At 37.6% G+C, this 14,110-nt stretch overlaps 1 long non-coding RNA gene across 6 annotated transcripts in view; it reads left to right on the forward strand.

Moving 5' to 3' along the window:
- Positions 1–14,110, forward strand: part of LOC110742995 — a 645,960-nt gene that overhangs the window by 163,465 nt on the left and 468,385 nt on the right. The window contains exon 3 of one of the 6 annotated variants that reach the window (XR_002521357.2): positions 1,456–1,562. The exons of the other annotated variants lie outside the window; for them this stretch is intronic. This is a non-coding gene — a long non-coding RNA (uncharacterized LOC110742995). The remainder of the gene's footprint in view (positions 1–1,455; positions 1,563–14,110) is intronic. 6 annotated transcript variants of the gene reach the window in all.

Consider the following 14,110-nt stretch of genomic DNA (forward strand, 5'->3'; position numbering starts at 1 on the left):
TATAGCAAAAGTCCTGGAAAGAGTTCAATTCAGCACATGTTTATGGAGCATGTAATGTTATTTTAGGTTCTTAGGATATAAACAAACAAACAAACAAAATAAAGATCCCTGCCTTGAGGAAGCTTCTATTCTAGTTAGAATAACAAAATAAAAGACAGTAAGTGTACTAAACGATTTTAGAACACCATTGGCTCTAAATGCTTTTCTTTGTATTCTTTTACATACCCCGCAACAGGCTATTGTCCCTGCTATTCTTCTGAACTACTCTTCACTTGAGAACTAGAATCTCATTATTTCTTCTTCATTCTCAGTCTTCATTAGTTTTTATCTTTTCAGTAACATTTGAAAGAACAGAACACACCCTTCCTCCTTTCTGAAATATTTTCTTTATTTTCAGGACACCACTGGCTCTTACCTTTTTCCTTGACTCTCTGCCACCCTTTCTATTCTCCTTTGCCAGCCTCTCCTCTTTTTCCAGGCCTTTAAATGCCCCAGAGCTCTGTCCCTACTCCCTCATCCTTCTCCTCTTTTATTTTCTCTGCCTATACTTACTTAATAGGTGATTTCACAGTTTCATAGCTTCAATGCCATCTTTATGCTGGTATCTTTAAAATATTCTATAATCCAAAGAAACTAAGATACTGATTCTGAAACTGACTTCTGATGCACCATTATTTTGTATACTACTGAGGAGAAAAAAAAGGTTGCCATTTCTCTTTGTTGATATTATTGATTGTAAGACATGTCCCTCTTTCAAAGATGTTAAAATAGGGAAAAAGAGTGTGTCATAGAATCAATGAAATGTGGCATATGTCCTGACCTCTCCTCTCAAATTCAGAGTGGTATATCCAACGTCTTATACAACATCTCCACTGGGATGTTCAATGGGTGTCTCAGGTAGCATTCCTTAAACAGAATTCTCAATTCCCACGCATCCCCAAATTTGCTCTTCCTCTAGTGGTCTCCACATCAATAAATGGAATCTCCATTCATCCAATTGCTTTGCTCAAAACCCCAAAGGTCATCTCTGATCTGAGTTTTCAACTCTGGCACAAATTTTATAATAAGCAAGTTCTCTACTCTCAAATGAATCCCCAAATTTGATCACTTTTTACTACCTCCACTAACACTCTTGTCTAAGACACTTTGTTTCCTGCCTATAATACGGAACCAGCCTCCTAACTGGCCTCTGGTGTCCATCTCTTGCTCCTAAGCAGTTGTATTTCACATATAGCCAGAGTGAGTGTTTAAAAAACAAACATCAAATTGTCCTACACCAACTCAAAACCTTAAAGAGGCTTCTCTTTATACTAGAAATATATTCCATCCCTTTCCTTGGTTTTCAGGGCTCCACATGACAATGCTCCCACCGCACTCTGTGACTTTACTCCCCATTGCTCTTTGCTGGGTGCCATATTTTCCAGACACTTTGTTGTTCTTGCTATTCCTCCACAGCACCATGCTAGTTTCCTCCCTGCTCCCAGATCATTAGAGTGTCACATAATTTGAAGTCCTGCTACATGATGATCCCGCTGTCTTCCTCCTCCTGCCCACAACCCAAGGTAACTAATTATGCCTTTGCCTTTATTTATGGTTTTAGCACACATATAGACACCTCTAAAGTATATATAACTTTTAGTTTTGTTCTAAATAAATGGAATTATACGTATGTGTTCTCATGTGAATTGCTCTTTCACTTAACATTATATGTAGAGCTGTACTTTGCTCATTTGCTCTGCTGTGTAGTATTTCATTGCATGGATATACCAAATTCATTATTCATACATTTAACTGTCAACAGATTTTTTGCATGTATGTAGATATATTAACAGTGCTGCTATGAAAGTCATGTGCATGTTTCAAGATGAAATTGTTAAAATATTTCACTGGAAGTGGATTTGGCATCAAACGGAATATATATCTTCAATTTTACCAAATAATACAAATAATTTTCCAGAGTAGTTGTGCCCTTCAGCAGCATATAAAATTACCTGCCAATCCCCAACCTCAAGAAATCCTGATATTGTCAGACTACTTTTTCTCAATCAAGTGGGTATAAATGATATTTCATCATTTAAATTTATATTTTCTCAATAATTTTATATACTTATTGGCCATTAATGTTTCTTTTTGTTACATTCTTATATGTGCCTTTGCCAGTTTTTTTTTTTTTTTTTTAATTAGGCTGTTATTGGCCTTTTGATATTCTGCATACATTTGGAATACTGTTTTCAAATTTAGTGAAAAAATCTGTATATATTCTGATTGAAATTTCGGTAAATCTGTAGAACAATATGGAGGAGCTTTATCATAACCAGCCCCTGCTAAGTCCCTAGGCACCGTGTCTCAAATAAGCTTCCCTGGTAGATGACATTTCACATGAGCTGTCACAATTCATTGCTATGGGAATTAAGTGTGTTTTGTGTGATTCTGCTAGGCGAGAACTCTTGCAAGCTTATGCTTGGTTTTCTCTTGACTTTGCCCATGTGCTTTTTCCCTTTGCTGTTTTCCCTTTACTGATTTCCTTTTGTTTCATATCTTTTCACTGTAATAAATCTTAGCCATAAGCATGGCTATATACTGAGTCCTATGAGTCCTTCTAGTAAATCCTGGTTACTTCCTACACACTCAGAGTATTTTTCCATTATATTTTCAGCTTTCCCATGATTTTATATTTCAGTGTATCTCTTGATAAAGCCTCCTTACTGTCTCCCTTTATGGCAAAGGTTTATTTAGCTAATGTTTCAGGGTGTCGTTTTTCTAGGGTCCTGGTTTTATTATTTTTCTTGGATCTCTGCTCTGACATCTCACCAAGCAAGAGGCCTAGACTGAGTCTTCTTTTTCCATGATGTCCCACTGAAACAAAGGTCTAGGCCACCAAGGATTGGCAAATGCTGTAAAAATGTAGCAGTCAGCATCTGCATATTAGCCTAACCCTCTCTGGCTTCATGCTCTCTCTCTCTTCTTTTTTTCTCCTGTAAGCATTTTATGCAGATACCATTACCATTCAGAGGCTTTCACTCTCAATTTAGTCCCTCATCAAATGCAGTGCCAATGCAGTTCTTTGCATCCTCTACTAAAGGCGGTATCTTTGATAGTCTAAACAGTCCTGGGCCCTGGAGCTGACACAGCTTGCCTTGGAAGAGATTTGGATGCAGATGTGTCTTATCCACAGCCTGTAGCCATCTCTTCAACAAACGTATTTGTTCTAAACAGTTAAATTTTTTTTTCAGGGCACATATTATGGACATGCAATGTTATCCAATTGCTAATTTATATTTGTTTATTTTGAATACAAAATAATACATATTTCCATAATTCCTATTAAAACATTAAAAAACCCATTATTTCTACATAGAGGGGGCTTTTCAGAAGTCACATTCTCTTTTCTTATTGTACTGATTCATTCTTTTTCTGGGAGTAATAGACAATAATAGCTCTTTGTATTTCCTGTATTTTATCATGAAAAGTAAAACAGTAATCACATAATGATTTTATGGCTTTCTACCTTCTCTAAGTGACTCCTTAACACCATAATATTTATCCCAAAGATATTTAGGGGAGTCTCTGAGATCCTTACTTGCCATATTCATATGGGTCCTAGATATAGAACTCAATATTGATTGTAGCCCATAGTTCTGTTTTTGAACTGAACAAGACATGGATCTAAATAAGACATGAACCCTAGCTCTAGGTCTTATAAAAAAGCAATTGTGAAATAATTTGAGGCTGTAGTATAAAGAGAGGCCATTTATATAATTCTGGGGACATGACTAGTTAGGATTTTAGGATAATGAAGGAAGATAGAAGTTCAATCAGTTTAGGACATAGACTTTTCTTTGGCTTGGATTCTGTAGAAAAAATCTCATTCAACTGGGATTTCCAAAAAGTTATTGGATTATAGCAATTAAATTTTCAGTCATCTAATATGATTTTGGGTCACTCAGTTGAGCATATCTCTGCAAAAATCTTTGATAGGAAGATTTTATGACGGAAAAGGGAAGGTAGGTCAACTGGTCTATTGACTTTAGCACAGACTATTAACACTTGTTGAGTATCTTTCATATATCAGATGTTATCCCTGACTCTTTATATTTGTTATTTTATTTTATACTTCTAAAATCTCAGTGAAATTAAGTATTTAAAAAAACCCCTTCTAAGCCAGACATATTGGCTCAAGCCTGTAATCCCAGCACTTTGGGAAGCTGAAGCAGGGGGACTGGTTGAGCCCAGAGGTTCAAGACCAGCTTGGGCAATAAAGTGAGACCCCCATCTCTAAAAAGAAAATTAACCTGGCATGGTGGGATCAGCCTGTAGTCCTAGCTACATGAGGAGCTGAGGCAGAAGGATCCTTGAGTTCAGGAGGTCGAGGCTGCAGTGAGCCATGATTGTACCACTGCACTCCAGCCTGGGTGACAGAGTAAGACCCTGTCTCAAGAAAAATAAAAAATGCCTCTCACAGATGAACAAATAAGTCTCAGATTAAGTAATTTACTTGAGGTCACACAACTTTTGGCTCTAAAGCTTTGGCATGCTTATTATATATGCTGTCTTAGTCTATTTTCTGTTGCTGTAATGGAATTCTACAGACTGGGTGATTTATAAAGAAAAAGAATTTATTCAGCTCATGGTGCTGGAGGCTGAACCATGAGTATGGTAGATAAGTTGAGAAGTCCAAGAGTATGACACTGATATTTGGTGAGGGTCATTCCATGGTGGAAGGGTAGAAGGCGGGAACTCATGCCTGAGACAGAGAAGAAAAGGGAGCCAAGCGCCTATGGTAACTAAACTACTCCTACAATAATGGCATTAATCCGTTCATGAGAATGGAGCCCTCATGGCCCAATTGCTTTCCAAAGGCCCCACCTCTTAACACTGTCATAATGGCAACTCAAGTTTCCAACACGTGAACTTTTGGGGGTTGCATTCAAACCACAGCACATGCAAACCTTGTGTTCCATAGATCATATATGGAATTAGCTCTGGTAGAAATGTGTATCACATAAGTCATTAAGGCAGAAGCTTGAACAGAAGGGGAACTGGAGACGTTTAACATTATTTTCGATATTTGTTTGAAATGCTTTAAATTCCTCCATTTCAATTTAGCATAGACTTATGGACTGGGACAAAGCTGACCCCACTGATGAGGATCAGGTAGATTCTGTAAGATCTAGAGGCTGGCAGAGCTCACGGCATCAAAGTACATATAAATATGGAGAGGAATTCAGAACAAATGGCTTATCAAAATAACAAAGAATTAATAAGGAACGGGTTTTGTGGCAGAAAGGATTTGGATGATCTCTAATTCAGCAAATGTTTATCAGATGATTCCTTTGTATATGGCACTTTGCTTGGAGACAAGTAAAGCCAAGATGTATATGGCACCCTTTCTACTCTCAAAGAATTTCTATTAAACAAATTGCCTTAATATTTGGTGAAATGGAATAAATACTAAATAGAAGAACAAGTGTGTGTTATGGGATCATGGAGCAATTACATGAGTGGTGCATTAATGGAAGCCTTAACAAAAAAGGTGACGAGTAAACAGATTATTGAAGGGTAAGTAAAACTTTAAAAAATGGTAGATCAGTTGACAAATTTCATGAGACAGCAACATGAAGAAACAGCACAGAGCAGGGAGTTGTCCAAGGAGGTAAATGAGAAAAACAAGTCAGTTGTACTTGGGAAATGACATAGACAGGATCATGTAGACATAATTGTTTTTGCCCAGTGAATACTCATTTTACCCTTTTTTTTTTTTTTGAGATGTAGTTTTACTCTTGTTGTCCAGGCTGGAGTACAATGACGCAATCTTGGCTAAGATTCAGGCGCCTCTTCGGTTCAAGAGATTCTCCTGCCTCAGGCTCCCAAGTAGCTGGAATTACAGGCATACGCCATTGTGCCTGGCTAATATTGTATTTTTAGTAGAGAAGGGGTTTCACCCTATTGGCCAGGCTGGTGGCGAACTCCTGACCTCAAATGATATACCCGTCTCGGCCTCCCAAAGTGCTGGGATTACAGGTGTAAGCTGTCACGCCTGGCCCTCAATTTACTGTCTTATGATAACAAAATGTTTATCTTACCCTGGGAAATCAACACTCTTTTATCTGTTATCCTGATTATTTGAATATGATGGCTGTCTACCCTACGTTTCCCCAAATCAGGAGTGAGCATGTGATCTAGGCTTGGCCAGTTAGCAAATTAGACTCAATCTTGAAGTTCTGATTGAAAAAGAGCTTTCTTCTGAGATTGTTAGGCTGTGATGATGTGTTCCTGGAGCAGCCAGGGAGCAATATGAGGGAAGATCCTCCGTTAGAATAACCAGAGAGAAAGTCAGAGCCAAGGGCCAGAGACAGTGTCCTGATCTTGCCCCAAATTTTTACTTATGTGAGCCAATACCCCTCCTGTCCTTTTTTAACTTGAGTTTTTTTAAATTAAAGGCATAAATTGTTTCTAATGAAAGGGTCCTGGCTAATATACAAGGCGTGGAGGACCCATGTTGGAAACTGAGCAGAAAGCAGAGTAGAACAAGCTGTTGAAATAACAGAAGCAGTTGGGCCATGTTGAGACTGGCGAGAAATGAGACAGGAGAAGTATGATAGTACAAATTGGCACAGAGCTGAGCAGAGGATTGATATATTAACAACTAGGAGATAGTCCAGTGTTATTTGAGCAGTAGACTGATACAGTGAAGAATTTTAGTCTTTCTCTCTTTCTTGTAATTTTTTCGTATTCCACTTTCTACCTTCTCTGCTCTGGCTTTGGTTATATTTATAGCAATGCTGGTATTGCTTCTTATGGCTATCTTTTGTGGAACTTAACACTTAAACTGATCAAGACGCCAAATCTCAGATATTGTGCCTCTGAAGAGAGATGAGAGTTTTCTAGAGATGATACACAGGGAGCACAGACTCACTAGATACGTCTCAGTTGGATTTCATTTTTTTCCTCTTCAAAATCCATGTACCACTGAATTAGTATTTATTTTATGGCAATAAACCCAGTATGATGTAGGCTATTGTTGTATGGCACTTGTCTTCAAATTACCCAAGCCCTCTCCCTTTATGCCAGATTGTAGCCTTCTTGGTAGGCAGGAACTAAACATTGTGCATATTTTAGAAGAAAATTTTCACAGTACCAGTCCATTCTCTTATATACAATAGGTAGTCCAAAGCTTATGGGGGAAATTTTCCTTTAAATAGAACTATTACATGTTTCTTAAAGCAAGTATTAGTATCTAGGCTTAGAGACTAGTTACCTGAAAATTTATTACTTTTTGAATGATTAAAGGAAGAAATAAGTTATGGAAGAGACTGTTTTGACATTTTGAATGTGCATATGCATTTATCCTAAAATAGGAAATACTGTTGTTTCCACAGGTCATAGGACATTTCCTAGGAGTATAATTCTCAATCCTTAAGTCTCCTGTTCTCTTTTTATGCTATACTCAATAATTTTCTTTTCAATTAAATTATTACATATGTGTAGATATTCCCTTCTACAGGAGGTGGAGTTCAGTTCTGCCCCCTACTCCCCTTGCCCTCCACTCTTTCCCCTTGAGTGTAAGCTAGACTTAGTGAATCATTTCCTCAGCATAGAGTGAGTAAAGGGAAAACAGTAACTTTACAATGGAGAATACTGGAAAACATTATCTTAACCAAGTGATGAAAGTTATCATTAACCATGTTGTCATGTGGAGAACATGTACCCTTGTTGTGACATGACAAAAGGCACTTAACCTCTGTTGATTCCTTTTCAAAAGCCCATAACCTCAATCTAATCATGAGAAAAATAGCAGAAAAGGCCCAGGCAGGGGACATTTACAGGATATTTGGCCAGTACTGCTTAAGACTGTCAAGGTCATGAAAAACAAGGAAAGACTGAGAAACTGTCTCAGGTTGGAGAGACTTGACAACTAAATGCAATGTGGTACTCTGGATTGGATCCTGAAACAGAAAGAAGACATTAATGGGAAAAAATGGTGAAAGCCAAACAGTCTGGTGTTTGGTTAGTAGTAATGTACTAACGTTAGTTTCTCCATTTTGACTCAAATGTATTATACCATACTAACGTAAGATATTAACAAATGTAAGATGGGGGAAACTGGGTCAAGGAACAGAAACTCTAAGCACTAATTTTGCAACCTGTAAATCTAAAGTTATTCCAAAATAAAAAGTTTATTTAAATAATTGTTATGGAGTATTTCAGTAATGTAGAAAATTAAGAAGGATATAATTAACAACATGTGTTAATCACCCAAACATAAGAGAGAAAAATTACAGATATACACTTTTCCTTGTGCTTTCACAATCCTGATACACTTTTCTTGAGAGGTAACCAATATTCTAAATTTGTGTTCATCATTTCTGTTTGTCTTTATGTTTTATTCTACATATATGTGAATCTGTAAACTTTCTGTATTATTGTGTTATGTATATTTAAACTTGAATTAATAGTACAACACTCTGTCAATATTTTTTCAGCTTGCTTTGTTCACCTAGTTATGTTTTTTAATTTCATCTATAAGGTCAATCCTGCTCCAGTCATTCATTCCATACCTATTTAACATACCTGGTAGAGTACTAGGTACTTAGGATTCGGCAGTGAATCAAATATTTCTGGAAGGCACTGTGCTCAAAGATGTATATATAAAAAGTGTTATTGATAAGGTGATAGTCTAGTTAGGGGGCTTTCACACTGTAAGAGGCTGTAATATGGATATTTATTTCTAACTTCATTGTTATCTATGAATACTTTCTGTTAGATATTTTATTTTGATGGCCTGCAGACATGTTTTGTTTAGTCAACTCAATGCCTTTTAAAATTTTGTGTTACTTATCAAGATTAGTTAAAAATTAAGTGATTTCTTATAATGATTTGGTTTCCAGCTTCTCTTGAAAAATCTGGCCCTAATGGGCTGACTCCAACATGGTTATCACTGGGAGGAGCAGAGGAGCTGTGGCTCTGAGTTACTCACAGCCCACTTTTCTCTTTGCACAATTGCCTTACTTCCTGGACACCCCAGGAAGCTTCAGACACTTGAATGTGCATGGTCCTTGTTTTCCCATACAATCTCTTAAATGTTGTCATTGATAGTGTTGATAAATATGGGAGAGTAAAAAGATGTGTATATACCCACATAGAGCTTGAGATTTTCAACACTGTATATGCTATGGCAAATTTTTCTTTTTTTCTGAAAAAAATTATATCTTTTTATGAATACATACATCAGTTTTTTCTACAAGTGGGCACAGTTTTCCAAATTAGATGCTTTTATTGCAGTTTATTCCACTGTTTCCTGAGGTCCCAATACATTCGAGACGTGCTTCTAACTGCTGAAGTGATTCAAATAAATATATTGTAGGGTAGTAAAACACATTCATAAATAACTTCGGAATTTAGCATATTTGTTGAGCACTTGCTGTGAGCTAGGAACTTACTATATGCAAAGGGAATGACATAGGTGAATAAGATGATTCTTGACTTCAAGTACTTTATTATTATCTGGGGCAGTGATCCTCAGAGTTGCATGTGCTGTCATGGAGATTCCTGAGCCCACCTGCACACCTTCTAATTTAGTGATTGAGGTAAAGTCGAGGCATCTTCAGTTTTAACAAGTATCTCAGGGAAAGGCAGATTTATTGTGACGGTAACTGGGCTTAAGTGGCAGGGCCCTTCACTTGCACTAACTGCGTGAATTCTGGAAGTCACTGAGAATTCTAGAGTGTTTTATGAGGAAAGGGAGGAGAACCACGTTTCCACTAGGAACCATTTCTAAGCAAGCACTGTAAATTTTCTAAAGTGACCTTAATTTCCAAGTCTCCAGTACAGTCGGCCCTCTGTATCTGTGCATTCCCCATCTGCGATTCAACCAACCATGGACTGAAAAATTTGGAAAAAATCATTTCACAAAGTTCCAAACATCAAATCTTGAACTTGTTGTCTGTGGAGTACTATGCTGAATCCATGAGGATGAAGTGATATGTAGACATTGTAATAAGTATGACAAGTAATCTAGAGATGACTTAGAGGAGGATATGTTTAGGTTGTATGTAAATACCATACCATTTTCTATAAGACTTAAGCGTCTGGGGATTTTCGTATCCACAGGATATCTTGGAACCAATCTCCCACAAATACTGAGGGGACAACTATAATTTGTTGTGATTTATTTTATCATGCTAAATAGTGACATTTGTATCTAACTTTAATTCAAATATTCTTTTCTTTTCTCTAAAATGACTTCACCAAATTATGTAAGCTTTCAGGCTGATAGCCCTGGTGATTTTGGTGCATGTTGTTCCTGGACCAACCTTTGACAAATGCTATCCAGGGTTATGGAATGAGATGGGAGATAGAATATCAATTACATGTAATGCCAGCAAGATGTCAGATGGGCTGTTGTTAGAGAGTCCAAAATAGTGTTAGGGGTGAACATTGGAAGTAAAATTTAATTTTGATTGGGAATTTTAGGCGTTGTGTCTAACCAGTATGTGACCACTGTATGCCAGTCTGCCATACAGTGGTAGTTTGGATAATTTTGCTTATTTGCTAAATATGGTACCTCTGAAAGGATGTATTAGAAGACTGCCTAATTGTGGGTATATATTTTTAAAAATATATATTTTTTGTTGTTGAATTGATGAGAATGTACCTTTGTGGACAGTCCAACCTCAGGTCCTCTGCTTCTGTTCTCCCTACCATCTGTAGCTTTTCAAAGTTGAGTCCGTTCAACTTTGAAAACTTTACTCAGTGCTCACCTCCCACCTCTCCCCTGACCTGCAAGCTCAAGCCCTCCCCCTTTTAGAGGCAGCCCTCACTGTGGCATTAAAGTGCTTGAACTGCCTCAACTCTATCATATAATTGGGCTTTCAGTTACATCCATATCCCAGAGTTGGTGGCACATCTAAGACTGCTAGATTCTACACCTTTGCATTTCTCAAGATTTTTCCAAAAACAGAGCCAGGGGCCGGGAGGTGTATTTGTGTATAATTTACCTCCATTTCTCTCATTTCTCCTAATCCCTAGAAAAAACCCTAAGTCGTAGCCTAACACACCCTGTAATTTGTCTTAATCCAAACTTTACTTCCCAGAGTCACAATTCCTACTGAATGTTAGGCTGTAATTATTGAGGAACAAAATTTGCACAGAATCAGGGGTTGCAGATGGTATGAAATGATTTCCTAATAGCACAGGATATTATGGCCATGCCCTCTCATCCCTTTGTTTGCTGGTAATAGCCTGATCCAGAGCAACTTTGGAAAGCAATGGATCTCATTAGCAATCTTGCTGAAAACAGAGCCCAAGAGATAATCCACCATTCTCTTAATGATAAATAGGTACCATGGTTTCTAGTCATCTTTTATAATATTCCAATTAGGGTTGTTGTAAGAATGGACAAATGATGGAATTGTGGGTCCTGATAAGTGTATGTTATCTAGCATGTCTGAGTGCCTTTTGCATGCCAGGAACTTTAATGAATGCTTTACGTACATTATCTTAATCTTTTATGTATATATTAGCAAACTCATTGTATATATAGATGACAAAACTGAGACTTGAGGAGAATGTGTAGCTTCTCAAAAGCCACATAGCAATAAAAAGAGCTGAAATATGAACTCAGATTTTAGGGACTCAATTTCATTGTATTATAGACCAATCATTATTTGTCTTCCCATGTTTAAGGCATACCCTTCATTGGTCTATGTGGTTTATATCTATGTACAGTTTCTTGCATACTCCCAAAGCAATGTATTGATAAAGAATTAGAGTCAATCAGGACCCTATGCAACCTGAGATAAAAGGTTCCTTAACAGTTGTGCCCTTGGGAACTCAGAAGATTAGGTGAGGTTATTTGAGATAAACCAGGATAAAGGCAACAGGATTTTATCATGGATGTTCCTCAAATCTGTAGAAGTGTTCGTATTGGCTAGGAAGAAGCAATATTAGTAGGATTCCTAATTAGGTGTTTGCAACCATTATTTCTACTAACTGTTAACTCTGAGCTATCAAGACCCCATTTGGGCACATCCTAATTTAGGGTGTAAAATAAAATAACAGGGTGGGCTAGGTGAGGTGGCTTATGTGTGTGATACCAGCAGTTTGAGAGACTGAGGCAGAGGATTGCTTGAGGCCAGGGGTTTGAGGCTATGGTAAGCTATGATGGTGCCACTGCACTCCAGCCTGGGTGACAGAGTGAGATCCCGTCTCTCTAATAAATAAACAAACAAACAAACAAACAAACAAATAACAGGGTTGTCAGTGATATCATTTTGCATCTGTCACTCTTTGCCATTTCTGCATTTGGTTAAAGGAATACCATCACATCATGTGACACCCACTAATGGGTCCCAGAACAATCATTTTGTGAAGTGTTGGGGCTACACAATATAACTGCCCAAAGAACTATACACTTTGTTTATTTATTGACTCTTAATGTGCTGTTGCAGACAGTGAAGATTGTGGCATAGTGGCTCCAGGGGAAAGATATACAGTCATTTCTGGTAGAACAGAGATGTCATCAAAGACAGAAGAGACCTTTAGAAACAATGGCACTGACTGTACTTTCAAGGCCATGTAATCTGGGAGTAGAGATCTCACAGGGTGGCAGTGCCAGTGCTATGCAACGGTTAGGTCTGTGGACCCAGCTCATGCTTCTTTCTCAGTGTCTGTTTCATCATCTCACAGACTTCTGATGTACCATGATTAGCTATCGGTCTTTTTCTCACCTCATCCCTTGAAAAAACATATTTTATTTTTCATAGTACAACATAGCATAATTCCACTAAACAGTAGTCATCTGTAAGCCTGCCAAGCCAGATAATGTTTGGCTCTCTTTTCTAACTCATTCCCCTGGAGAAAAAATACAGTGAAATCCCAGAAAAGGTTACAGAGGTATTCTGCATGTTGTTTAACACTATTGCTGCCTTTTAAGAAACAAAATGAAAACTATCCAAAGCCAAATATCCTTTGATAATATGGATGCATATTATCCCTTTCTAGACTGATGGATAACTATGTTCAATTTTTTTTTTCTATTTAAAATTTGAAAAGACAATATTTACCTGTCAAAATTTTGAAATCCCTTGATTGGAAAGAAAGGATTCGTAGGAGCTGTGGGGGATGGGATTGCGACTTCCTCTTCTCAGGGTCCTACACAGTGCCTGGTATGTAGTAGGCTCAATAGAGGTGAATCATACTGCCTAGATCATACCTAGTGTGTTTCACGGTCACTTCTGCATGTCCATCGACACTTCCTCTTTCTACTGAATGAGATTTACATTGAGGCATATACACATTTATATTTACCCTTCTTTCAGGGACAGTGCAGCTCCAAGTGCCCTCTGCACGTGTGATTAAATATTAATTAGGCTTCTAATATAAGCAAGTGAGTTCACAGGCCTGAGTGTCACATGAATAATTTATGAGGTACCCGAAGGCTCAGCCTGGAAAGCTGATTGGCCACCTTGGATTTGTATAATTACGAAGTTTCATTATTAACAGTGGAAGCGGTGGAGAGATTTGCCTAGCTTGAGGGACTTTGAAAGCATAAGCTGTCTCATTAGGGAAAAAGGGAATAAGGCAAAATATGCAAACTTGTTAGCAGAAAAGAAGGGGGCTGGATGAGATTTAAACTTAGCTTTCAAACATGACTATAGTATGTATGCTTTTAAAAATATGTAGTAAAATTGGTATTCTGATTGATAAGCATGTTTGCTTTAAATTTTTAGTATACTGAGCAATGCTTCAAAGGTTTTGTTTTAAATTGAAGGCCAAAATCTTTAATATTTTACTGAAAAAGCCACAGGTAGCCTAATGGGCCCTGTGAAGTGAGAGGTTTGGAGGTAAAAGAATGAAGACAGTCCAGGGCTCTTGCTAGAATGTGTGTTGTGCATGCAATTAAATCTCAAGGTCAAACAATTTACAGACAATTACTTTTCTAACATCTCCAGAAATGCCTGCTTACACGTCTTTAATTTTAAATGATACTGATATTCCAATTCTCCCCAAAGGTTAATGCTGACTAAATCCAGCTGTGACCTGACACGATGCGACAGCACAGTGCCTAATTATCCTCTGGATAGTCATTTACTTGAAACCATTAAAGGAA

This window comes from Papio anubis, chromosome 6, assembly GCF_008728515.1.
Source record: "Papio anubis isolate 15944 chromosome 6, Panubis1.0, whole genome shotgun sequence".
NCBI classification, from domain to species: Eukaryota; Metazoa; Chordata; class Mammalia; order Primates; family Cercopithecidae; genus Papio; species Papio anubis.